This window comes from Mixophyes fleayi, chromosome 1, assembly GCF_038048845.1.
Source record: "Mixophyes fleayi isolate aMixFle1 chromosome 1, aMixFle1.hap1, whole genome shotgun sequence".
Classification (NCBI taxonomy): domain Eukaryota; kingdom Metazoa; phylum Chordata; class Amphibia; order Anura; family Limnodynastidae; genus Mixophyes; species Mixophyes fleayi.
The window spans coordinates 164,677,207-164,702,102 of record NC_134402.1 but is presented as its reverse complement, the minus strand read 5'-3'; the positions used below and the strand labels follow the sequence as shown (position 1 = coordinate 164,702,102).

The 24,896-nt window shown below is 41.9% G+C and overlaps 1 protein-coding gene across 2 annotated transcripts in view; it reads left to right on the top strand.

Moving 5' to 3' along the window:
• The window catches only part of ARHGAP24 (Rho GTPase activating protein 24), a 706,220-nt gene that overhangs the window by 61,703 nt on the left and 619,621 nt on the right, over window positions 1–24,896 (top strand). The gene's annotated exons all lie outside the window — the stretch shown is intronic.

The following is a 24,896-nucleotide window of genomic DNA, read 5'->3' as shown; positions in this document are numbered from 1 at the left end:
GTATGTCGGTGCAATTTTGTTGATGGCCTTGTATGTTAGTAGAAGAATTTTATATTGGATTCGTTGAAATACAGGCAGCCAATGTAGAGACTGACAGAGTGGCTCAGCAGAGGAAAAACGGTTAGTAAGGAAAATCAATCTAGCCGCTGCATGCAAAATAGATTGTAGAGGTTCAAGTCTGAGTTTGGGAAGACCAGTAAGGAGGGAATTGCAATAGTCGATGCGGGAGATGATGAGTGCATGAATTAATGCTTTTGCGGTGTCTTGTATCAGATATGTGCGTATTCTGGAAATGTTCTTTAGGTGTATGTAACATGATTTAGATATAGAGTTGATGTGGGGAATAAATGACAGTTGTGAATCAAGGATTACACCTGGGCAACGAGCTTGTGGGGTGGGATTTATGGTCATGTTATCAACAGAAATTGAAATGTCAGGCAGGAAGCTTCTGTTTTTGGGTGGGAATATTATTAATTCAGTTTTTGAAAGATTTAGTTTGAGTTGGCGAGAAGACATCCAAGATGAAATGGCAGAAAGCTAGTCAGTAACGCGAGACAACACATGGTGAAAGATCGGCAGAGGATAGATAAATTTGTGTATCATCCGCATAGGGATGATACTGAAATCCAAAGGAGCTTATTAGTTTTCCAAGAGAAGTGGTGTAGATAGAGAATAGCAGAGGACCTAGGACTGAGCCTTGTGGTACTCCAACTGATAAAGGAAGCGGAGCAGAGGTGGATCCAGAGAAATTAACACTGAAAGAGCGATTAGATAGGTAGGATGAGAACCAAGATAGGACAGTGCCTTCAAGACCTAGGGATTGTAGCGTTTGTATGAGGAGAGAGTGGTCAACAGTGTCAAATGCAGCAGAGAGATCCAGGAGAATTAGAAGAGAGTAATGGTTATTATTTTTTGCATGCAGAAGTATTAAGATAAGGGACCTAGCCCAAATCCTGAAAAACAGCCCCATACCATTATCCCTCCACCACTAAACTTCCCAATTGGCATGACACAGTCAGGCAGATAACTTTCTCCGGGTATCCACCAAACCCACTCTTACCCATCTGACTGCCAAACAGAGAAGCTTCCAGAGAAGCGTGATTTGTCACTCCACAGAACACGCTTCAACTGCTCCACAGTCCAGTTTCGGTGTGCTATACACCGCTCCATCCAATGCTTGGAATTGGTCTTTGTGAAGTAAAGGCTTGCATGCAGCTGCTTGTCCATGGAAATCCATTCCATTAAGCTCCCGTCGTACAGTTTTTGTGCTTACATTAATGCCTGTGGAAGTTCGTAACTCTTCAGCTATGGAATCAACAGAGCGTTGGTGACTTTTACTCACCATGCTCGTTAGCAGTCGTTGACCCTGATCTGTGATTTTATGTGGTCTCCTGCTTTGTGGCTGAGTTGCTGTTGTTCCTAAACGTTTCCACTTTCTAACAATATCACTTACAGTTGACCGTGGATTATCCAGCAGGATGAAATTCCATGAACCGTCTTATTGCAAAGGTGGCATCCTATCACAGTACCACGCTGTCGTAAAAGTTTGTAAATGGAGACTGCATTGCTAGATGCTTGATTTTATACACCTCTGGCAACGGGTCTTATTGTAACACTTCAATTCAATAATTAACAGGTGTGGCCAAATACTTTTGTCGATATAGTGTATTTGTTATGCACCTGCCTTCTCATTTATTGTAGGACTAAAGTGCAGTCCTGTTGCTCTATCAGGGCCTCATGTAGGCCCTGAGTTAAAGTCATGAGAAATTCCCCAGTTATATATATGATTGTACTGTACTGCCGCTAACAGCTCATTAACAGCAGGAGCTTTTATCATTGTTCATTATGGTTTATTTTTTGCCAAGGATGCCAGTCTGGATCTAGGTAAGCAATAAAGATGGTTAAAAAGTGTTTTTTTTTATCAATTAAATGTATTTATAAAACAGTGTGTTTTTTTGTTACAACTAGCACCAGCATGCCAAGACACTTAATGGCGGCTTGGGCATGTCATGACTTCTTGTGCACTACAGACAAAATGCTTTACTAATTCTAATCTATATTTAGCCTAATTACCCCACACCCACTGCATCAGAGGTGTGGGAAGAGCCCTAGTACTGTCCAGCATGAACTGGTTATGCCTGGGGGAAGCTCATAGTTTTTTTTGCGGATCCAATCCCCCAGGGAATTCAGGTACGCGTTGACTAGCCAAGGTTTGTTTTGGCACTATGGCAGGTAAAACCCACGCAGCGGGTTTCCTTGCTATAATGCCAAGTCTAGTGCTTGCACTTACAAATTTGGGAGGACCCCACACTTTTTTGTTCCCTCAATTTTTCCAATACCAGCACTAGGGCTGGTTAAGCTGTATATGGGGCGGGGGGGGGGGTGCTTTTTTAATTGTCTTAAATGCAAGGTCCATGCTGACGGACATCACCATTAGCACAGATCCTGCCCCAGGGGGGGGCAGCAACTGCAAAGAATAAACTTCCTAGAGGCGTATCCGTGCCTACTGCCTCTTCTACATAGTACTGAAGAGTGTAAACATGCCCTTACTGTACTATGGGTACAACTGCCTGCTCACTACTTCCCCTATTGAACTCCTCTAAGCGTAGAGAGTCACATGGAGGAGATATCAGTCTGCTCTCAGACTGACATGTACCTTTCCCTACTGTGCTTGTAGAAAAAGTGCCTTTTTACTAGGGATGAGCGCACTCGGATTTATGAAATCCGAGCCCACCCGAACGTTGCCGATCCGAGTCGGATCCGAGACAGATCCGGGTATTGGCGCCAAATTCAAATTAGAAACTGAGGCTCTGACTCATAATCCCGTTGTCGGATCTCGCGATACTCGGATCCTATAAATTCCCCGCTAGTCGCCGCCATCTTCACTCGGGCATTGATCAGGGTAGAGGGAGGGTGTGTTAGGTGGTCCTCTGTCCTGGTAGATCTCGTGCTGTGCTGTTTAGTTCTGTGCTGTGCTGTTTAGTTCTGTGCTGTGCTGTGCTGTGCTGTGTTCTGCAGTATCAGTCCAGTGGTGCTGTGTGCTGTGCTCTGTCCTTCTGAGGTCAGTGGTGCTGCTGGGTCCTGTGCTGTGTCCTGTTCAGTCCAGTGGTGCTGTGTCCTGTGCTCTGTGCTTCTAAGGGCATAGTTATTTCCCCAATATTCCCCTGTGTTTAAAAAAATAAAAAAAAGTTATTTAAAAAAATACCAAAAACTACTTTAATTTTTTTTAATTACCACAAAATTTGCACAACCAATCCTGCAGTATAAGCCCATTGGTACTGCAATATTACCAAGTTCACACATTCAGCAGTAAAAGTCCAGTGGTACTGCAATATTACAAAGTTTACACATTCTGCAGTATCAGTCCAGTGGTGCTGTGTCCTGTGCTCTGTCCTGCTGAGTTCCGTAGTGCTGCTGGGTCCTGTTCCGTGTCCTGTTCAGTCCAGTGGTGCTGTGTCCTGTGGTCTGTGCTTCTAAGGGCATAGTTATTTCCCCATTATTCCCAAGTTTTTAAAAAATAAAAAAAAAGTAAAAAAAAAAAAAAAATGTAAAAAAAAAAAAAAATATATTATAATTATAACCAAATTTGCAAAACCAATCCAGCAGTATAAGTCCATTGGTACTGCAATATTACAAAGTTCACACATTCTGCAGTATCAGTCCAGTGGTGCTGTGTCCTGTGCTCTGTCCTGCTGAGTTCCGTAGTGCTGCTGGGTCCTGTGCCGTGTCCTGTTCAGTCCAGTGGTGCTGTGTCCTGTGCTCTGTGCTTCTAAGGGCATAGTTATTTCCCCATTATTCCCAAGTTTTTAAAAAATAAAAAAAAAGTAAAAAAAAATAAAAATTTTTTAAAAAAATAAATATATAATAATTATAACCAAATTTGCAAAACCAATACAGCAGTATAAGTCCATTGGTACTGCAATATTACCAAGTTCACACATTCTGCAGTATCTTGTGCTACATATAATGGAGACCAAAAATTTGGAGGATAAAGTAGGGAAAGATCAAGACCCACTTCCTCCTAATGCTGAAGCTGCTGCCACTAGTCATGACATAGACGATGAAATGCCATCAACGTCGTCTTCCAAGCCCGATGCCCAATCTCGTAGTACCGGGCATGTAAAATCCAAAAAACCCAAGTTAAGAAAAAGTAGCAAAAAGAGAAACTTAAAATCATCTGAGGAGAAACGTAAAGTTGCCAATATGCCATTTACGACACGGAGTGTCAAGGAACGGCTTAGGCCCTGGCCCGTGTTCATGACTAGTGGTTCAGCTTCACCCACGGATCTTAGCCCTCCTCCTCCTCCCCCCCCCTACAAAAAATTGAAGAGAGTTATGCTGTCAGCAACAAAACAGCAAACAACTCTGCCTTCTAAAGAGAAATTATCACAAATCCACAAGGCGAGTCCAAGGATGTTGGTGGTTGTCAAGCCTGACCTTCCCATCACTGTACGGGAAGAGGTGGCTCGGGAGGAGGCTATTGATGATGTAGCTGGCGCTGTGGAGGAACTTGATGATGAGGATGGTGATGTGGTTATTGTAAATGAGGCACCAGGGGGGGAAACAGCTGATGTCCATGGGATGAAAAAGCCCATCGTCATGCCTGGTCAAAAGACCAAAAAATGCACCTCTTCGGTCTGGAGTTATTTTTATCCAAATCCAGACAACCAATGTATGGCCATATGTAGCTTATGTAAAGCTCAAATAAGCAGGGGTAAGGATCTTGCCCACCTAGGAACATCCTCCCTTATACATCACCTGAATAACCTTCATAGTTCAGTGGTTAGTTCAGGAACTGGGGCTAGGACCCTCATCGGTACAGGGACACCTAAATCCCGTGGTCCAGTTGGATACACACCAGCAACACCCTCCTCGTCAACTTCCTCCACAATCTCCATCAGATTCAGTCCTGCAGCCCAAGTCAGCAGCCAGACTGAGTCCTCCTCAATACGGGATTCATCCGAGGAATCCTGCAGCGGTACGCCTACTACTGCCACTGCTGCTGTTGCTGCTGTTAGTCGGTCATCTTCCCAGAGGGGAAGTCGTAAGACCGCTAAGTCTTTCACAAAACAATTGACCGTCCAACAGTCGTTTGCCATGACCACAAAATACGATAGTAGTCACCCTATTGCAAAGCGTATAACTGCGGCTGTAACTGCAATGTTGGTGTTAGACGTGCGCCCGGTGTCCGCCATCAGTGGAGTGGGATTTAGAGGGTTGATGGAGGTATTGTGTCCCCGGTACCAAATCCCGTCGAGATTCCACTTCACTAGGCAGGCGATACCAAAAATGTACAGAGAAGTACGATCAAGTGTCCTCAGTGCTCTAAAAAATACGGTTGTACCCACTGTCCACTTAACCACGGACATGTGGACAAGTGGTTCTGGGCAAACGAAGGACTATATGACTGTGACAGCCCACTGGGTAGATGCATCCCCTTCCGCAGCAACAGCAACAGCTGCATCAGTAGCAGCAACTACAAAATGGCGGCTCGTGCAAAGGCAGGCAACATTGTGTATTACAGGCTTTAATAAGAGGCACAACGCTGACAACATATTAGAGAAAATGAGGGAAATTATCTCCCAGTGGCTTACCCCACTTAGACTCTCATGGGGATTTGTGGTGTCAGACAATGCCAGTAACATTGTGCGGGCATTAAATATGGGCAATTTCCAGCACGTCCCATGTTTTGCCCACACCATTAATTTGGTGGTGCAGCATTACCTCAAGAGTGACAGGGGTGTGCAGGAGATGCTTGCGGTGGCGCGCAAAATTGCTGGACACTTTCGGCATTCAGCCAGTGCCTACCGCAGACTAGAGGCACATCAAAAAAGCATGAACCTGCCCTGCCATCACCTCAAACAAGAGGTTGTGACGCGCTGGAACTCCACCCTCTATATGCTGCAGAGGATGGAGGAGCAGCAAATTGGGAATTGGCCCAAGGACAATTCCATCTTGGACCTTTTTTTTTTGCATTATATGACCAATCAACAGTCGTTTGCCATGTTCAAAAAGTAAAACCAAATTTAAAAAAATTCAAGAAATTAAACCAAAAGTAAAATGCCCTGTCATAATTTAAAACAAGAGGTATTGACGTGCTCTAAAACTACTGTATTGTTGTTTATATTTTATAAACACTACACTTGAAAGCTTGAGTCTTTCAATAAAAAAGTAACTGTCCATTGCACGAATATTTGCAACAGGGACAATTTTAGGGTTAAGAAAGTCAACTAATAACACTTCGACGCTGTCTGTCTTTATAAACACTACACTTGGAAGTTGGAGGAGGTATTGTGGCCCCGGCACCAAATTTACTACCGGGGCCACTCCACTGTGCAGTCCATATTTAGGTGTATCAGATATTAAACAACGGTGACAGTTGATGCCCAATTTTTTAATTATATTGTGGCCTCGGTACCAAATTGTGTACCGGGGCCACCACACTACGCAGTCAAGATAGATAGATGCGTATCATAGATAAAGTACATTCAGTGGTGTGGGGCAAATTGAAAAATATTCAAAATGCACTTTCATTATCAAAAACAAGAGGTTGTCACACGCTAAAACTCCAACATGTATATGATGGAGAGGATGGAGGAGCAGCCGTATGTGTAGTGTAATGCAGACCTGTTGAAGGTTTTTTATATATTTTATTGTGGTGCCCAGTGCCCACTCCTCTAGGCAGTCCAGGTACATTTATTGGTGCGAATCATACAAGTTGATGGTTTTCTTATTATATATATTGTGGTGACCCACTCCTCTACGCAGTCCAGGTACATTTATTGGTGCGAATCATAAAAGTTCAGGGTTTTTAATATATATTGTGGTGACCCACTCCTCTACGCAGTCCAGGTACATTTATTGGTGCGATTCATAAAAGTTCAGGGTTTTTAATATATTGTGGTGACCCACTCCTCTAGGCAGTCCAGGTACATTTATTGGTGCGAATCATACAAGTTGATGGTTTTCTTATTATATATATTGTGGTGTCCCACTCCTCTACGCAGTCCAGGTACATTTATTGGTGCGAATCATAAAAGTTCAGGGTTTTTAATATATATTGTGGTGACCCACTCCTCTACGCAGTCCAGGTACATTTATTGGTGCGATTCATAAAAGTTCAGGGTTTTTAATATATATTGTGGTGACCCACTCCTCTACGCAGTCCAGGTACATTTATTGGTGCGATTCATAAAAGTTCAGGGTTTTTAATATATATTGTGGTGACCCACTCCTCTACGCAGTCCAGGTACATTTATTGGTGCGAATCATACAAGTTGATGGTTTTCTTATTATATATATTCTGGTGACCCACTCCTCTACGCAGTCCAGGTACATTTATTGGTGCGATTCATAAAAGTTCAGGGTTTTTAATATATATTGTGGTGACCCACTCCTCTACGCAGTCCAGGTACATTTATTGGTGCGAATCATACAAGTTGATGGTTTTCTTATTATATATATTGTGGTGACCCACTCCTCTACGCAGTCCAGGTACATTTATTGGTGCGATTCATAAAAGTTCAGGGTTTTTAATATATATTGTGGTGACCCACTCCTCTACGCAGTCCAGGTACATTTATTGGTGCGAATCATACAAGTTGATGGTTTTCTTATTATATATATTGTGGTGACCCACTCCTCTACGCAGTCCAGGTACATTTATTGGTGCGAATCATAAAAGTTCAGGGTTTTTAATATATATTGTGGTGACCCACTCCTCTACGCAGTCCAGGTACATTTATTGGTGCGAATCATAAAAGTTCAGGGTTTTTAATATATATTGTGGTGACCCACTCCTCTACGCAGTCCAGGTACATTTATTGGTGCGATTCATAAAAGTTCAGGGTTTTTAATATATTGTGGTGACCCACTCCTCTACGCAGTCCAGGTACATTTATTGGTGCGATTCATAAAAGTTCAGGGTTTTTAATATATTGTGGTGACCCACTCCTCTACGCAGTCCAGGTACATTTATTGGTGCGATTCATAAAAGTTCAGGGTTTTTAATATATATTGTGGTGACCCACTCCTCTACGCAGTCCAGGTACATTTATTGGTGCGAATCATACAAGTTGATGGTTTTCTTATTATATATATTGTGGTGACCCACTCCTCTACGCAGTCCAGGTACATTTATTGGTGCGATTCATAAAAGTTCAGGGTTTTTAATATATATTGTGGTGACCCACTCCTCTACGCAGTCCAGGTACATTTATTGGTGCGAATCATACAAGTTGATGGTTTTCTTATTATATATATTGTGGTGACCCACTCCTCTACGCAGTCCAGGTACATTTATTGGTGCGATTCATAAAAGTTCAGGGTTTTTAATATATATTGTGGTGACCCACTCCTCTACGCAGTCCAGGTACATTTATTGGTGCGAATCAAACAAGTTGATGGTTTTCTTATTATATATATTGTGGTGACCCACTCCTCTACGCAGTCCAGGTACATTTATTGGTGCGAATCATAAAAGTTCAGGGTTTTTAATATATATTGTGGTGACCCACTCCTCTACGCAGTCCAGGTACATTTATTGGTGCGAATCATAAAAGTTCAGGGTTTTTAATATATATTGTGGTGACCCACTCCTCTACGCAGTCCAGAAAGATACCTTGTTGCAACGTTTTGGACTAATAACTATATTGTGAGGTGTTCAGAATACACTGTAAATTAGTGGAAATGCTTGTTATTGAATGTTATTGAGGTTACTAATAGCCTAGGAGTGAAAATAAGCCCAAAAACTTGATTTTTAAACTTTTTATGTTTTTTTCAAAAAAAATCCGAATCCAAAACCTTAAATCCGAACCGAGACCTTTCGTCAAGTGTTTTGCGAGACAAATCCGAACCCCAAAAATAACGAAAATCCGGATCCAAAACACAAAACACGAGACCTCAAAAGTCGCCGGTGCACATCCCTAATTTTTACTTACAAGTCACTATTATGTCCGACTCTACATAACTTAATTAATGTTTATTGTTACAGTCACATGTCAGATTCATAATACAGCGTTGAGTTGTTTTCTCTTTATTTGCCATCACAATGATAATACAGATGACTTTGATGTCACGCTTCATAAAATGTTAACAGAATAGTAACATCTGTAGAAAGGACATGTGACACATGTGCATCTGCTGGATCAAGCTTGGTGAGAGAGAGAGAGATATCCAAGTTCGTCAGGAAAAGGCATGCTGTGACTACTTCCAGATGATTTAGTTCCAGATGATCGATTCATGAGGCATCTGGTATGACAATGAGTATCGGAATGTGCCACAGCTTGTTGCAGAAAAAAATATACACATTATTACTGTAATTGGCTAATCTACTTATTGCATGCTTGGGGTATGTATCCCATCACTAAATCGCAGGTGCTGTCCAGAGGGGGATAATCTCTTTAAATGCATGTAATAGAATCACTGTAAAAGTACCTATATTCGATGAAATCACGTTATAAAAATCTGCATAATATAATAAATTTAATCATGAAGCAGCAATATACTTTAGAGATTTCCAGTCTGGAGACAGCAGTCACAGGCTTCACTGAGTTTGACGATAGAATGGCACTTAGCTATATTGACTGACAACTTTGGTGCAGGTGAGCACTGTGCAGGATTAATGCGATTACTAATAAACTATACCTGTATAATTGCTGGTTATAATTTCAGTTTAATTGTATTTAGTTCTCCCTTCATTTCAGGTTATTCCGATCATGACTATTAAACACTCTTACCAATTATGCTGGGGCATAAGGATGGGCGGTCACCACAGGTATCTAGAGTAGAGATGTTCACTAACCCCTGTGTTTTGGGTTCGGCTTTGGTTTTGGATCTGGATTAACTTCATGTTTTGGATTTGGTTTTGGCAAAACCGCCTTCACATGTTTTGGTTTTGGTTTTGGATCCCTATTTTTTTGTAAAAAAACTAGTTTTTTTGCTAAAGTCACATAAATTGGCTCTTTTTTTGTTCCTAGATTATTATTATTAACTTCATTAACATTAATTTTCAGTCCTTTTTGTCTAGTGACAAGAACACTGCTACCCCTCCTGTTTCTGTATGAGCAATGGCACTGGAGACTGGAGAGTGACAAGAACACTGCTACCCATGTTTCTGTGTGAGCAATGGTGCTGGACCTCCTGGGGAGGGAGGTACTTATGAAATCCAAAGCCCACCAGATCCGACAATGCAACAATGAAGTTTTGCCTCTATTCAGATCCGAGGAAGTGGGAAACTAACAAGCCGGCTCGCAAGCCTACTTGGATCCCCTAAGTTCGGGTGGGTTTGGTTTTCAGAAAACCGAGCCCGAGCATCTCTAATCTAGAGTGATCCATTACATCCACTAACAATGATACAGGACTCCATATTATAGTGATGTGATGTGTGTGATTGTGAGACCATATATTTATGTAACAGCATAGATAGCTTCATTCAGTGTATATCACTGCTTTTATACAGATACACCATTGTATTACATCTTTCACTACTTATAGTTTTTCTTTCTCTTGCCTGCATACCACAGCATGGCATACAGCAGCACAGCATACAGCAGCACAGCATACCGCAGCATAACATACAGCAGCACAGCATACTGCTGCATAACATACCACAGCATGGCATACCGCAGCACAGCATACCGCAGCATAACATACAGCAGCACAGCATACTGCTGCACAATACACTTCTGAAGCACAAAATCATAGGCTATGCTATTATTTGTTTAACTCATAAGCAGCTTTGCATATTTTTTTAGAGCATTTACCTGCTCACTAACAGTCTGCTGTTATAGTTTGTTCTAACTGCCACAAACCATGCCATTAATTTCTACACATTCTTTGTTCTGTTATTCTATTTTAATCCATATTCGCTTCAGCCTACTTTACCCCTCCATACTTTCGTTATCAGCATTCCACATCTAGGGGTAAATGTATTACATGGCAGTTTTACGGCCTGCAAAACAGCCAAAAGAAAAGAGGTTGTTGTGAGAGGCGAGATTGCTCAAACAGCATATTGTTGAAGCTATCTTGCCACTAATAATATAACAGGAGGCACCATTGAAATATGCATTATTTTGGCAATCAATATATAAGGTTATGAGGATAAAATTAATTTATAATTAACTTATGGAGGCAATTTTTATTGTTCATTATATTAAGGGGACAGAATTATATTCTGATGGCAATATGAATATATAATTTTATTAATAGCTAATATTATTTGATTGTTAAAGGGGGCAATAAAGGGGGGGGGGATTTTGAGAATGGCAGGAGATGAGGCATGTGTGAAGGAAGTAGAGAAGATGCCAGTTGAGGGTGTAAGGTTGAAGAGCTGAGTGAGCTGGAAGCACATGTTAGGGGAGAGGCAGCTGTTCAGTAATTCAGCAGTGAGCGTATCCATGCTAACAGTTCAATAGGGAGTATCTAAAGCAATGGATAGTAACAGGATGTCTCAATTATGGGGGTCATCCTGATCCTTGTGGTCTTTTCAATTTGACACAACCCTGCAGGGAGGCGTGAAATCTAACCAGGCAAAGGTGTTTGCCAGGGACCCCCACAAGGAAGTTTGGACTTTGCTGCTACAAGTGGACACCAGACTAGACTAGTTGGAGAAGTTGTAGAGTTAAGGAGAAAGCGAATACAAGTGTTAGGATAGCCTGGAAGTGGCAGGACAGCTGGTGAGGCTGGATAACAGGCCAGGAAAAAGGATAGCTGGTACCGATAATCTGAGTGTCCTGATTAGGTTGGGAGCTGGATGCTGATATGTGAGATGGACTGCAGTTACAGGTTGCCCGGATGTCCAGGTGAGAGAGGCAGAAGTGTCAAAAAACATGCACAGACCGGAATCAAACATGTAGGCAGGGCCGGTGCTAGGGTCCACGGCGCCCTAGGCATTTTTAAAAAAACGGCGCCCCCCCCCCACTCCCCCGCAAAAATCGCCTCCCTCCTCTCCTTACCTTGTCTCACCACCGCCGCCTCTCTGCTCCGTCTCCTCCCCTCCACTCACTGACACTAGTAAGTGGAGGGGAGGAGACGGAGCAGAGAGGCGGCGGTGGTGACAAAATAGCCTCTTCCCCCTCTCCCCCCCTCCCAGTGCATCTGAATGCTGTGCGGCGGCCGTGACAGGTATGGTCAGCGAGAGTGAGTTGCGATGGTGCCTGCCGCCACGGCTCATAACACAGAGAACATTCTGTGCTAGACTGAAGGTGGTTTAACTTTGGCTTTTAGTTTAACTGCTACAGTATCCAAAAACATTTGTTGCACTGCTCAGGCACAGACAGATGCCTCTGCAGCAGTCACCATAGACACTTTGCCTGGTGTAGAGGACTTATCCAGTGCCAGAGTGTCCAAGGTGAGCACGGTTGTTCTGGCACCAAAGCTGACAGCATCTACTACACAAGAGTAGCCTAGAGTCCAGCTCATGGTTGTCTCAGTATTTTACACTGTCAAGAGAAAGCTCAGCGAAGAACTTGATGATTGTGATGCCTTCCAATATGTTGGATCAAAACTGATGTTTCAAGTGTGTTGCTTGGCTGCCTAGGCTGGCCATTTGTGCACATATGCTATATATTTGACCATTGACATTTTATCCATGTAATTTTCCAAAAATTTGAAACTGAGGCTCTGTGCCTTTCAGATGCAGTTTGGTTGGGCAGACACTTTTTTTTTTTAACTTTTAAGAGCCCGCTGAATGTGAGCTGCATGACTGTTTCTACTTCATCATCACATCTTGAAAGAACTGTGCAAGCACTGAAAATTTATCATGAGTATCTACAAACTCAGATTGCCTATTGTTGTACAATAAAATGTGTATCATTTTTTAGGATTCTAAACAAACTAGATGAGAATACACCTACGGCACATTTTTGCTTCATTACCACTGACACTAACATTGCTTCTTTTAATGTACATTGTACTTAGCGATGGAGGCTTGTCTGAAAAATGTTTTACTTTGTCGGATGGTGGTACATTTTCTTCCTCATCTGTCCACTGTTGAGCATGGACTAAGAGCAAGTTTTCACTCATGATCCATCTGAGGTTGACTACCACATTCCAATACTACTCATGATCTATATCCTCCAACTGCTACAAATAGTCACTGGCACTTAATTGTAATTTCAGATGTTTTCATCACTGCTATAACCTGACATATTGTCATATTGTCCTCAAACTCCACAGAGATGTGCCTAAATAAAATAAGCTCTGTGTCATGATATGACGATTTGCCAGTCTTTGCATGTTTAAACAAATACACCAGTTGCCAAATATCATAATTAGCTGCATATGTATTTCTACACCTAGATAGGGAACAGTGCTAATGACATATACAGAAAGCAACTGTGTTATGTGGTGGTCAGTGTGTTTGGGGAAAATAACCCGGTTGAGATTACAATGAACTGTCTGTGTTTGTTTACACCTAGGTAGCTAATGGTGCTTATGACTAGTAAAGAAAACAATTGTGTTTTGCAGCAGTCAGCATGTTGTATTGAGAGTGAAAAAATCTGGGAAAAAAAAGCAATGCCGATGGTGAATCTCTGAAATTTGATTCATCTGTCGCTACTTACCAGTACTTTTAGATTTATGTATCCATTCCCCATATCCTTTTTTTATTATACTCATGTCATCCATCATTTTTAGAATAATTAAGCCACTTCCCTTAATGGAATCATATACATGTGTTGTCTGTCCATTATTCAATTCACATACCCACTTAACCTAGTTTTTCAATTGTATACACTGTGAGGATTAGCATTAATTCAGTGGTAGGCAGAGAGGTTTCCGACAGTAGAAAAGATAGGGACACCAGGAGCTGTGCAACAGAACACTGACTGTGCTTAATTATTTTACAGCAGACACCGGCTGATTTTATCTATTTAGCACACAATATAAACAAAACTTAAATCCTTGTTATCCTCTCTATACCAGTGCCTCCTAAACTGTCACATGGAATAAAGCAAATTTTTCCAAGCATTTGGCAACCTGTAGGTGTGACTTATCCAGCTCTGATCCACCCCCAAGAGAGAATTCTCCCATCCACACCTTTATATCTGCAAACTATAGCTGCAACCTTTTATTGAGACCATCAATCCTAACTTTGAGTTGTACTATGGATTTGGGAACCCATTCTACTCTCCCCAATCAAGCTCCAGACTCTTTTAGTCAGCTTTTATGTAAGTTGAGTTAGCAAGAGTACTTTTGTTGCTGAATCCCTTATAAATAACTTATTGCATAAATTTAAAATTAATAGCGCAGTGCGCCAATTTATGTAATTGCAAATGTCCTGATTTTTTGATATTGTGTTGTATTTCAGTATAGGAAATGCATTGATTGCTGAGACAGTGTACCAGGGGCGGAAATTCAATTTTTGAAAGTTTTCTAAAGAAAGCTCCCCATGCTAATTAGACCTTTTGATGTATGAGTGTCCAACACATCCCTTAGCCTGAAGGCACAGGTGGTAATTAAACTTGTTAGGTTTCCTATGTCTCTAAGACAGGATGCAGGAAATCAAAGATTAGTGAGAATTTTGTTAAAGCTTACATTTACGTTGACCCCAAGTCTGGAGAACATATTGTATCCTGAAGCTAAATGTCTAATGTAATATATCAGTCTTTGCGGAGCCATCTAGGAACAGGGGGCACTGTTATCCCCTGCTAACATGTGTCAGAATGTGTATAAAAGGAGCACTGTCTTACCATGTAATGCAAGTACCACAGACTGGTGTGAAACGGTCATTATTAGGACTACATTAGCTTATAAAACATCACTGCTTCAAGATCCTGCTTTGTCGACTACTTAACTGTGCATCCATTTACTTTCCATTTCCCTGTAATCTATCAATTTATTTGTGCCTTGTACTCTCCACATTTGTCTTTACTAAGACCCGCCATAAGCCATGGTCCTCCTGAGGATTTCTCCCAATGGATTTCCTCACCTGCATGTCAAGGCAGCTTACATTCCTATCTTTTAACTTTTTTCCCTGTTAAGGTTGTTCTTTGAGGTATGTTTTGGATCATTATCTTGCTGAAAGGCACAACCTCTTTTAAGAGGCTATTACATTTCTTAACTGATTCTCAGAAATCAGCTTGTGGGATTTATTGACATTTTCCATGCAGATCTTTTTGTATAAGCAACACTGTACTGTGGACCTGTAGACCTCTAGTCTGGAGTCGGCTAAAGTATTGTGCAGGTCCTTTGCATTGATATGTGGGGTTTGCTTGCAATGGCTGACCAGCTTATGAGCAGTCCTATCAAAGGTTTGTCTAGGTCTTCCAGATCTTGCATTGGCTTCAACAATTCCATTTAACTTCCATTACTTAATGATGTCTCTGACAGTGTGGCAGCGGTATATTGGGGACCTTACAAAATTTTACTCGGGGACACAGAAATGTCTAGTTTCACCCTTGGTAGAAGAGAGAGAAGTAAGTTTTAAAACTCTGGATTTGTCTACATCTGGCTTAATATAAGACCTAACAAGCCAATAAAATTTTGAGGTCTTGAATTTATTATTCAAGAATCAACTGGAAAGTTTATCAACTGTGGAACATTCTATTATTACATTCAAACTGTTGAAGTAAGAAAAAAACCTAGTACTTGTGCAATAAAACATGTAGCAATTTGACATATTTAAGTACCCTTCAGAAGTTGTGTTAACTTTTCATTGACAGATTGCATAAAATAAATTTGACCAGGGCTGTCAAAGCCTTTGCATACAACTATATCTCTTTTTTTTTTTTTCTTTTTTTTTTAAGATAAATTTTATTGACTTTTAAAGACTAACAAAAATGAAAAGAAAAACAACTGTATAGAAAACAACATGGAGAGTGGGGGCAAGGGGTAGGGGGAGAGGCAGTTGGGGGAGAAAGGAAGAGGGAGAGAATGGCAACTATTGTTCAGCGACATCAGACGTGTAACAATCGAAGACCAGTAATTGAACATCATCTATGTAACTTCAGATTAAGATGCAGAGAGCTAAAATCTAGATCAGAGCATATTGATTACTTTGAGACAGCTTTGAAAAGTGAAGAGCAGAACAGAAGTATGAGAGAGAATATAAAGAAGGGACAGGGCAGGTCAGGGTAGTTAGTAAAGGTGTGGGGGAAGAGAGGTAGCGTACGTCCACATTGGTACCCGTGATATATTAATTTCAGGGTCCACCATGTTCTAATAAACGACGAATAGTAAAATAACTTACAGGCGGAGCCAGTTTTAAGTGTCAACCCCATAGAGGGCCAGGAATGCCACAAGGTAACAAATTTATTGGTGTGGTTGTTTATGATACTAGTGATATGTTCACACCTATAAGTCTGCCAAATCCTGTTAATCACTGTCGTTAGGGCTGGGGGGGGCAGTTGCTCTAAGGCAGCTGCCATAGGACATTTGGCTGGATTATGGATATATGGTTAGTTAATATCATTGTATATTTATTAGCATGGAAAACAGGACGGTGTAAAATAAAGTAAAATAAACAGATTGGAATCGTCAGGATCTATAATCTTAGGACAAGTCCACCAAATATGGTGAAATAAGAACCATCCTAGCCACAAAGTCTCCCACAGACCTTTGAAGTGTCAGGGTATTTTGCTTGTAGACAAGTGGAGACCAAATGCCACCTATAAAGTAATTTGTAAGTGTTTTCTTTGGTGTGAACAACAACTATATCGCTGTAACAAAAACCTTGTTGACAGAAATGCATATACCCTTGGGCAAAAAGTTAAATACTTATTTTGAATGTAAATCTATTTTCATTCAAACCACATAATCTATGTGGTATAATGTGTATAATATTTAATACATTACATATATTAAATATAAAAAATAAAGGTAGGCATTTACTTTTTTTTAAATAAACTCAATTAATGCACCTGTATAAATCTAGCATTAGTTAATTAGCATTCAAACCAATCCCCAAATGTCAATAAAGTACATCACTTTGTTAAGTAACTCTTTTGGGTATTTTGCCATATATAACAGACACATTCATATTAGGGATGTGCACCGGCGACTTTTGAGGTCTCGTGTTTTGTGTTTTGGATCCGGATTTTCGTTATTTTTGAGGTTCGGATTTGTCTCGCAAAACACTTGACGAAAGGTCTCGGTTCGGATTTAAGGTATTGGATTCGGATTTTTTTTGAAAAAAACATAAAAAGTTTAAAAATCAAGTTTTTGGGCTTATTTTCACTCCTAGGCTATTATTAACCTCAATAACATTCAATAACAAGCATTTCCACTAATTTACAGTGTATTCTGAACACCTCACAATATAGTTATTAGTCCAAAACGTTGCAAAAAGGTATCTTTCTGGACTGCGTAGAGGAGTGGGTCACCACAATATCTTAAAAACCCTGAACTTTTATGATTCGCACCAATAATTGTACCTGGACTGCGTAGAGGAGTGGGTCACCACAATATATTAAAAACCCTGAACTTTTATGAATCGCACCAATAAATGTACCTGGACTGCGTAGAGGAGTGGGTCACCACAATATATTAAAAACCCAGAACTTTTATGAATCGCACCAATAAATGTACCTGGACTGCGTAGAGGAGTGGGTCACCACAATATATTAAAAACCCTGAACTTTTATGAATCGCACCAATAAATGTACCTGGACTGCGTAGAGGAGTGGGTCACCACAATATATTAAAAACCCTGAACTTTTATGAATCGCACCAATAATTGTACCTGGACTGCGTAGAGGAGTGGGTCACCACAATATCTTAAAAACCCTGAACTTTTATGAATCGCACCAATAAATGTACCTGGACTGCGTAGAGGAGTGGGTCACCACAATATATATAATAAGAAAACCATCAACTTGTTTGATTCGCACCAATAAATGTACCTGGACTGCGTAGAGGAGTGGGTCACCACAATATATTAAAAACCCTGAACTTTTATGAATCGCACCAATAAATGTACCTGGACTGCGTAGAGGAGTGGGTCACCACAATATATTAAAAACCCTGAACTTTTATGATTCGCACCAATAATTGTACCTGGACTGCGTAGAGGAGTGGGTCACCACAATATATTAAAAACCCTGAACTTTTATGAATCGCACCAATAAATGTACCTGGACTGCGTAGAGGAGTGGGCACTGGGCACCACAATAAAATATATAAAAAACCTTCAACAGGTCTGCATTACACTACACATACGGCTGCTCCTCCATCCTCTCCATCATATACATGTTGGAGTTTTAGCGTGTGACAACCTCTTGTTTTTGATAATGTCAGTGCATTTTGAATATTTTTCAATTTGCCCCACACCACTGAATGTACTTTATCTATGATACGCATCTATCTATCTTGACTGCGTAGTGTGGTGGCCCCGGTACACAATTTGGTACCGAGGCCACAATATAATTAAAAAACCCTCCACGTGTCAGAATTCCACCAAACAAGTATCTGGACTGCGTAGTGGGGTGGCCCCGGTACCCAACTTGATACCGGGGCCACAATAAAATAAATACACCCTCCACGTGTCAGAATTCCACCAAACAAGTATCTGGACTGCGTAGTGGGGTGGCCCCGGTACCCAACTTGATACCGGGGCCACAATACCTCCTCCAAACATGCTACAGACAATTCGTCATTGAGATCCCATTAAGTATGTTAAAGACAGACAGGGTCCAAGTGTTATTAGTTGACTTTGTAAAGAAAAAAACTGTCCCTGTTGCACATAGTCGTGCAATGAAGACTTACTTTTTCATTTAAAGGCACGATCTTTCAAGTGTAGTGTTTGTAAGTCTAAGTCATATTATACTTTTGGTAAAATTGGTTTTTTTTGTTCCTCTTTATGTTAATTAATTAGTAATAGAATTAAAGTAGGAAATAGAATTAAATAGAATTAAAGTAGGAAATAGAGTGGTATAGAGTTGTAGTGTGGTATAGATAGAGTGGTCCACACAATATAATAATAAAACCCTCAACTGGTCTGAATTCCACCAAACAAGTATCTTGACTGCGTAGTGTGGTGGCCCCGGTACACAATTTGGTACCGAGGCCACAATATAATTAAAAAACCCTCCACGTGTCGGAATTCCACCAAACAAGTATCTGGACTGCATAGTGGGGTGGCCCCGGTACCAAATTTGATACCGGGGCCACAATACCTCCTCAAAACATGCTCCAGACAATTCGTCATTGACAGACCCCAGACAGACAGGGTCGTAGTGTTATTGTTTGACTTTGTAAACCCAAAAAAATGTCCCTGTTGCACTTGCACATAGTCGTGCAATGAAGACTGACTTTTTCATTTAAAGGCACGATCTTTAAAGTGTCAGAAAGAGAGAGAAGACACAGGAGAGGAGAGTTGTAGCTGGGGACCTGGGGTGGAAGCTCCCAGGCTCCCCCAGCATTGCCTGGAAGTCTGAGCGTGGTGACTGAGCCAGGGCAAGGAATGTGTGCCCTGGATGAGGGGGAGAACTCCATGCCACTATAGTGAACCCAAGAGAGAGGGGGACACTGCACATGGAAGAGGCCCTGGAGTGAGGGCTGCTACAAGAGGCATGGTAGCTGTAGTGTCAGATCCTGAGGCTGAGAGTACACAGAGTGACGTGTCAGAGCACAGGAGACATTATCCCCGCAGAGGAGGGATGAGCTGCAGTTGAGAGGTCTGTTGTTGAAATAGGACATGCACACTTTAACAAACCAATCATTTCAGCGACAGGGCCTACCAAACAACTTTGACTGAAATGATTGGTTTGTTTGGGCCCCCACACCAAAAAAGCTATTCATCTCTCCCTGTACAGACTAAACAGGCTCTACTGAGGCAAGATGTCGTCCTCATCCTCAACCTCTGATTCCTCTCCCCCTACAGTGTGTACTTCCTCCTCATCACACATTATCAATTCGTCCCCGCTGGACTCCACAACCACAGGTCCCTCTGTAGTATCTGGAGGGCAGTGCTGTACTTCATTGAGGAATTGATTATTCATTTTTATAAACATCATTTTTTCAACGTTGTGAGAAAGCAACCTCCTTCGCCGCTCACTGACCAGGTTCCCCGCTGCACTAAAAACTCTTTCCGAGTACACACTGGAGGGGGGACAACTCAGGTAAAATAGAGCCAGTTTGTACAGGGGCTTCCAAACTGCCTTTTTTTCCTGCCAGTAACAATATGGACTGTCTGACATGTCTACTTGGATGGTGTCAGCAAAGTAATCATCCACAATTTTTTCTATTGTGACAGCATCCAATGCAGCGAGAGTAGACATGTCTGCAATGGTTGGCAGGTCCTTCAGTCCGGACCAGATGTTATCAGCATCCCCGCCAGTGCCTCTTTTGGGAAAACTGAGCTTTTTCCTCGCAGCCATAGATGTGGAAGAAAATGAGGGTGGAGCTGTTGGCATGTCACGGTCCTCTTCAGAGGACAATCTCCTGACCAGCAGGTCTTTGCACCGCTGTAGATTTGTGTCCGCCGGAAACAGAGACACAACATACGCTTTAAACCGAGGATCGAGCACGGTGGCCAGAATGTATTCCTCTGACTTTAAAAGAGTGACCACCCTCGGATCCTGGCAAAGCGTACGAAGGGCTACATCCACAAGAGCTACATGCTTGCTGTAATCGCAATGGCTTACCAGCTCCTCCCTCACTTTCTCCAGCTGCTTCTGCAACAGCCTGATCAGGGGAATGACCTGACTCAAGCTGGCAGTGTCGGAACTGACTTCTCGTGTGGCAAGTTCAAATGGCTGCAGAACCTTGCACAACACGGAAATCAGTCTCCACTGCGCTTGACTCAGGCGCATCCCCACTCCTTTGCCTATGTCGTAGGTGGCTGTGTAGGCCTGAATGGCCTTTTGCTGCTCCTCCATCCTCTGCAGCATATAGAGGGTGGAGTTCCAGCGCGTCACAACCTCTTGTTTGAGGTGATGGCAGGGCAGGTTCAAGCTTTTTTGATGTGCCTCTAGTCTGCGGTAGGCACTGGCTGAATGCCGAAAGTGTCCAGCAATTTTGCGGGCCACCGCAAGCATCTCCTGCACACCCCTGTCACTCTTGAGGTAATGCTGCACCACCAAATTAATGGTGTGGGCAAAACATGGGACGTGCTGGAAATTGCCCATATTTAATGCCCGCACAATGTTACTGGCATTGTCTGACACCACAAATCCCCATGAGAGTCTAAGTGGGGTAAGCCACTGGGAGATAATTTCCCTCATTTTCTCTAATATGTTGGCAGCGTTGTGCCTCTTATTAAAGCCTGTAATGCACAATGTTGCCTGCCTTTGCATGAGCAGCCATTTTGTAGATGCTGCTACTGATGCAGCTGTTGCTGTTGCTGCAGAAGGGGATGCATCTACCCAGTGGGCTGTCACAGTCATATAGTCCTTCGTTTGCCCAGAACCACTTGTCCACATGTCCGTGGTTAAGTGGACAGTGGGTACAACCGCATTTTTAAGAGCACTGAGGACACTTGATCGTACTTCTCTGTACATTTTTGGTATCGCCTGCCTAGTGAAGTGGAATCTCGAGGGGATTTGGTACCGGGGACACAATACCTCCATCAACCCTCTAAATCCCACTCCACTGATGGCGGACACCGGGCGCACGTCTAACACCAACATTGCAGTTACAGCCGCAGTTATACGCTTTGCAATAGGGTGACTACTATCGTATTTGGTGGTCATGGCAAACGACTGTTGGACGGTCAATTGTTTGGTGAAAGACTTAGCGGTCTTACGACTTCCCCTCTGGGAAGATGACCGACTAACAGCAGCAACAGCAGCAGTGGCAGTAGTAGGCGTACCGCTGCAGGATTCCTCGGATGAATCCCGTATTGAGGAGGACTCAGTCTGGCTGGTGACTTGGGCTGCAGGACTGAATCTGATGGAGATTGTGGAGGAAGTTGACGAGGAGGGTGTTGCTGGTGTGTATCCAACTGGACCACGGGATTTAGGTGTCCCTGTACCGATGAGGGTCCTAGCCCCAGTTCCTGAACTAACCACTGAACTATGAAGGTTATTCAGGTGACGTATAAGGGAGGATGTTCCTAGGTGGGCAAGATCCTTACCCCTGCTTATTTGAGCTTTACATAAGCTACATATTGCCATACATTGGTTGTCTGGATTTGGATAAAAATAACTCCAGACCGAAGAGGTGCATTTTTTGGTCTTCTGACCAGGCATGACGATGGGCTTTTTCATCCCATGGACATCAGCTGTTTCCCCCCCTGGTGCCTCATTTACAATAACCACATCACCATCCTCATCATCAAGTTCCTCCACAGCGCCAGCTACATCATCAATAGCCTCCTCCCGAGCCACCTCTTCCCGTACAGTGATGGGAAGGTCAGGCTTGACAACCACCAACACCCTTGGACTCGCCTTGGGGATTTGTGATAATTTCTCTTTAGAAGGCAGAGTTGTTTGCTGTTTTGTTGCTGACAGCATAACTCTCTTCAATTTTTTGTAGGGGGGGGGGAGGAGGAGGAGGGCTAAGATCCGTGGGTGAAGCTGAACCACTAGTCATGAACACGGGCCAGGGCCTAAGCCGTTCCTTGCCACTCCGTGTCGTAAATGGCATATTGGCAACTTTACGTTTCTCCTCAGATGATTTTAAGTTTCTCTTTTTGCTACTTTTTCTTAACTTGGGCTTTTTGGATTTTACATGCCCGGTACTACGAGATTGGGCATCGGGCTTGGAAGACGACGTTGATGGCATTTCATCGTCTATGTCATGACTAGTGGCAGCAGCTTCAGCATTAGGAGGAAGTGGGTCTTGATCTTTCCCTACTTTATCCTCCAAATTTTTGTTCTCCATTATATGTAGCACAAGATACTGCAGAATGTGTGAACTTGGTAATATTGCAGTACCAATGGACTTATAATGCTGGATTGGTTTTGCAAATTTGGTTATAATTATTATATATTTTTTTTTTTTTTTAATTTTTTTTTTTTTTTTACTTTTTTTTTATTTTTTACAAACTTGGGAATAATGGGGAAATAACTATGCCCTTAGAAGCACAGAGCACAGGACACAGCACCACTGGACTGAACAGGACACGGCACAGGACCCAGCAGCACTACGGAACTCAGCAGGACAGAGCACAGGACACAGCACCACTGGACTGATACTGCAGAATGTGTAAACTTTGTAATATTGCAGTACCACTGGACTTTTACTGCTGAATGTGTGAACTTGGTAATATTGCAGTACCAATGGACTTATAATGCTGGATTGGTTTTGCAAATTTGGTTATAATTATTATATATTTTTTTTTTTTTTTAATTTTTTATTTTTTTTTACTTTTTTTTTATTTTTTACAAACTTGGGAATAATGGGGAAATAACTATGCCCTTAGAAGCACAGAGCACAGGACACAGCACCACTGGACTGAACAGGACACGGCACAGGACCCAGCAGCACTACGGAACTCAGCAGGACAGAGCACAGGACACAGCACCACTGGACTGATACTGCAGAATGTGTAAACTTTGTAATATTGCAGTACCACTGGACTTTTACTGCTGAATGTGTGAACTTGGTAATATTGCAGTACCAATGGGCTTATACTGCAGGATTGGTTGTGAAAATTTTGTGGTAATTAAAAAATATTAAAGTAGTTTTTGGTATTTTATAAAAAAAACTTTTTTTTATTTTTTTAAACACAGGGGAATATTGGGGAAATAACTATGCCCTTAGAAGCACAGAGCACAGGACACAGCACCACTGGACTGAACAGGACACAGCACAGGACCCAGCAGCACCACTGACCTCAGAAGGACAGAGCACAGCACACAGCACCACTGGACTGATACTGCAGAACACAGCACAGCACAGCACAGCACAGCACAGCACTAAACAGCACAGCACAGCACAGCACTAAACAGCACAGAACTAAACAGCACAGAACTAAACAGCACAGAACTAAACAGCACAGAGGACCACCTAACACACCCTCCCTCTACCCTGATCAATGCCCGAGTGAAGATGGCGGCGACTAGCGGGGAATTTATAGGATCCGAGTATCGCGAGATCCGACAACGGGATTATGAGTCAGAGCCTCAGTTTCACTTTTGAATTTGGCGCCAATACCCGGATCTGTCTCGGATCCGACTCGGATCCGCAACGTTCGGGTGGGCTCGGATTTCAGAAATCCGAGCGCGCTCATCCCTAATTCATATGTGTAATACATTGCAGCATTTGCCATTATACATGTGAATAAAGCACTATGGAATTTGTTGGCGCTATATAAATAAATGATGAGGATACGCTATATAAATAAATGATGACGGTGATGCATATACAGTATACCTTCCTCTTATAATTTCTGTAAATAGCATTCTCTCTATTTACCGCTAGAGGGCAGTATTGCTGTGTTTGAAATGTGTCTAAAAGAAACATCAAATAATGTTCATCCAACGACTAATAAAAGTTTTCATCCGATTATTGTCATGTTTAGGAACTGACATAATATAAGCTATAAATAATCAAGTGATGAAACAATAATTCAAAGTAATAGTATGTCAAAACACAATATGACAGCTCCAATTGATGATGTATTCCTGATTCATTCTCTCAGAGATGCGTATGTCCATAGAGCAATAATCTTGATTATCTTTGTTACTCTTTCATTATCACAGCCCATTCATGCAGTTCAAATTCATTAACCCAACTTTAAGTCAACCATTTTATGTGCATGCTGTAATTTGGAAAACTGTTTTGGCTGTTCTTTCATATCTCATTGCTGCTTACATGTTCAAGGAGAGCTCAAAGACTATGGAAAATGTTACATTTAGATAGTTGGCATTCATTATTGTAATTTCTGGCATTCTAATTTAACAGTACATTTACTGTTTTATAGTTATCTGCTTTGACATTTGTGATAGTCTTGCATGGTAGTGTTTTATTTATTTATTTATAGCTATTTCATATGTTTTTATTTAATTATTAAC